This window comes from Sinocyclocheilus anshuiensis, unplaced genomic scaffold (assembly GCF_001515605.1).
Source record: "Sinocyclocheilus anshuiensis isolate Anshui unplaced genomic scaffold, SAMN03320099.WGS_v1.1 scaffold2539, whole genome shotgun sequence".
Lineage (NCBI taxonomy): Eukaryota > Metazoa > Chordata > Actinopteri > Cypriniformes > Cyprinidae > Sinocyclocheilus > Sinocyclocheilus anshuiensis.
The window spans coordinates 48,691-52,063 of record NW_015557068.1 but is presented as its reverse complement, the minus strand read 5'-3'; the positions used below and the strand labels follow the sequence as shown (position 1 = coordinate 52,063).

The 3,373-nt window shown below is 32.7% G+C and overlaps 1 protein-coding gene across 1 annotated transcript in view; it reads left to right on the top strand.

Annotated features, from left to right (window-relative positions):
- LOC107676693 (adhesion G protein-coupled receptor L3-like) overlaps positions 1 to 3,373 on the top strand; it is a 298,216-nt gene that overhangs the window by 285,602 nt on the left and 9,241 nt on the right. The window lies entirely within an intron of this gene.

Below are 3,373 nucleotides of genomic sequence, written 5' to 3'. Positions count from 1 at the left end.
CGCACACGCACACACACACACACACACACACAGACACACAGACACACAGACACACAGACACAGACACACAGACACACACACACACACACAGACACACTCACACGCTCACACAGACACAGACACAGACACAGACACAGACACAGACACACACAGACACACTCACACGCACACACACACACACAGAGAGACACACACACAGAGACACACACACACACACATATACACACACACACAGACACGCTCACACTCTCACACACACGCACGCACACACACACACACAGAGAGACACACACACAGAGACACACACACACACACATATACACACACACACAGACACACACACACACGCTTGTGAAAAAGAAGTGCACTTAATTGTTATTGAATGTGCACTTGTAGTGTACTTCAAATCTTAAAAATATATATTTTTTTATAAACTGTACTTGCAGAAAAGATAGCAATGAAATACTAGAGACATTTTGTCAAAATATGTCAAGTTTTAAAGTTCATTTTAAATTATGTTTTAGTAGTCTTTAGTCATGTTTTACATGACAAGTACACTTATTTGGATGTGTTGACTAACATACTAAAGCACATGTGAAGAACTTGATTATCATGTTAACTGTTGTGTGTCATTTGATATTAGATTTAAAGTTAATATATTTTAAATGCACTAAATTACAACTTGACAAATGTGTAATTTCAAACATAAATTCACGGCATACAAGTCTCAATAGAAATACATTATCATTTGTTTATATTTTAGCTTTTCATAAATGCTTGTCAGTACATTCAGCAGCACTTTAACCATATTTCAAAGAAAACATAAGTAATTATGAAATGACATAAAGATGTACTTAATTCCTACTTAAGTGGGTCCAAAAAATTTTAACTTTTTAAAAGTTAACTTTTTAACATAAAAATTGCAAAAATATGTAATGTAATATAAATGTAAACTATAATATATTTTCATTTAATTGCAAATAGCATGCAATTAAGTGTCCAAAACACGATATTCTTTAAAGTATATTAAGTAATAAGTATATGCTTAAATGTACTTGCTTTTCACAAGGGGTACTAAAACACATTATATCTTACATATTGGCAGCTCTACAGAAATGTCCATAGATTTCCTCAAATTTATAATTTTGGCTAATTTGATTGTGCTTCCAGCAAATTGTATTGCTCTCAGCTTGGTTTGACATGCTTTAGCATATTTATATTAATTCAAAAATCAGGAGTAAAATCTGTATCCTACTGAAAACAAGCTGCATTTATCCAGCACCTGCAGAGTCTGCCGTCCCATATAATTGCATGTTTGAAATCAGTGCAGAAAACAGGGAAAAGAGAGTTCAGAAAGATTTCGTATCTACAGATAAAACTTAAAACTGCGCTTATGTTTCTTTAATGAAGATCTTTCCAATCCTGACATTCAATACATTAAACATTTACAAGTAAACTCAGAGTCTGTGAGTTTCTCCTGCTATGCGTCAGAAATGCTGCTTTAAATGTGTGAGAAAAGTTCAGAAAAACCAGAACATGCAAATAAGTCTATTTTTATGGCCAGTAAAATAAAAAGAAAAAAAAGTGGTAATTAAACTTGAAAGACTTTAAATAAATGACAGTTTTGAGATAAGGAGGAAATAGTAAAGAGTCCCGAAAGTTAAACTTAAAACAGCTTTAATAATTGCCAACAGAATGCAATGAAGCTCATTTAATTTACATTTAGATTACATTCATGTTCGCTCAAACTCTGTGTATGTTGTGTTAAATGAGAGGTAAACAGGTGGATGAGGATTTAATTAGCGTGGAATATGCCGTATCTTACTACGAAACGTTTCCAGTCGAGTGGAATGACAGCAGTGAGCTGCAGACGTGTCAGTCGCCGTTCATGCCCTCAGTGAAAGCAGGACAGAAAAACAGCTGATGCTGAGAAACATCTCAGGCTAATTCACAGCATCCAGTCAAGACGCTGAGAGCAGGTCACCGCAGACTCACGCCGCTTCAGTGCAAGAAAATAAGACGCCTTCCACAGATAGCACACAAAATAATGGCACAGATGTCAGTTTTACAGATGTTTCTTGAGTTTGCCAAATGCATTCAAGGAAACATTTTTAAATATTTCCTTTTTTGTTGTTGTTGTTATTTTAGAATAATTACGATTGTATTGTAGTTTTTTTTATTATTTATGTATATATATATTTTTTTTTTCATTTCCATTCTAATTTTAATTGAAGGTTTATACTTTTGTAGTGTTTTAGTCATTTTTAGTTACTCTTTTTTTTTTTATATCTCAATATAGTTTTCATTAATTTTAATTTCAGTTTTCTTTTTATTTTAGTACACCAAGTTCAACTAAATGAAAATGAGAAATGTTACTTTGGCAACTAGTTTTGGTAATTTGTTTTTGTTTTTTTGTTTTTCAGTTTATTTTACTTCAAATATTTTTTTTTTTTTGTGAACTTTTATATTTAATGACTTTAATACTCACCAAATGTTGCAAATGTTGTCACTTCCTGAATATTTAATTTTGGTCATTACAATTATATATGGGTCAAAAACAATAAAATAACTTTAATACAGCTTCAAATTCCATTTTCCCCGTACATTAGAATGTGTTTAATAAAAAAAAAATTCTGAGCAAAAAAATAATGACTATCATATATTTTTAGCATGATTTACAGAAGATACCCACTAAATGTCATTCAGTGTAACAATAGATCATATACAAAAAAATCCTGGCAGGCATATTTAGAACAAGCCTTAAATAGGTTTTACATAAATACATGTTACGCTGAATGCCGATGGAATGTTACTTATCCCATATACTGACATTTTATTTTCACAGAAGTTATTTGAAACAAAGTAAGCACTTTACTTGCATTTAATATGCTTTATGTGTATATAAAAATCACTTTTGCCAATGTCCCTGATTTTACTACAGATATATTTGATGTTTAAAAATGCCGCCTGTATTTGAGGAAAGTGCCATAAAACCATTCAGATATTGTCAAAACTTAAAAAAAAAAACTAAATGTATTTTTCCAGTCGATGCATGATTTATCAGATTTAGCTCAATTATGAGAACAGTTTTATTCTTAAACTTTGGTTTGAAAGACACCCCCAAACACACACACACAGACCAGTGTGCAGGGGAATGAAGATCTGCTCTGAATATCAGACGCCTCTGTGAAGCTGATTTCTCTCAGTCTTTCTCTCTCTGTCTGTGTTCTGATCAGTGAGACACTAATGTTCTGTTATGATGAAGGATTGACCCTCTCTAGAGAGAGGAAGTGTCACGATGGCAATAATTAGGCTCTCAGCACTTAACCCAGATGTGTGTGTGTGTGTGTGTGTGTGTGCAAATATAACCTAG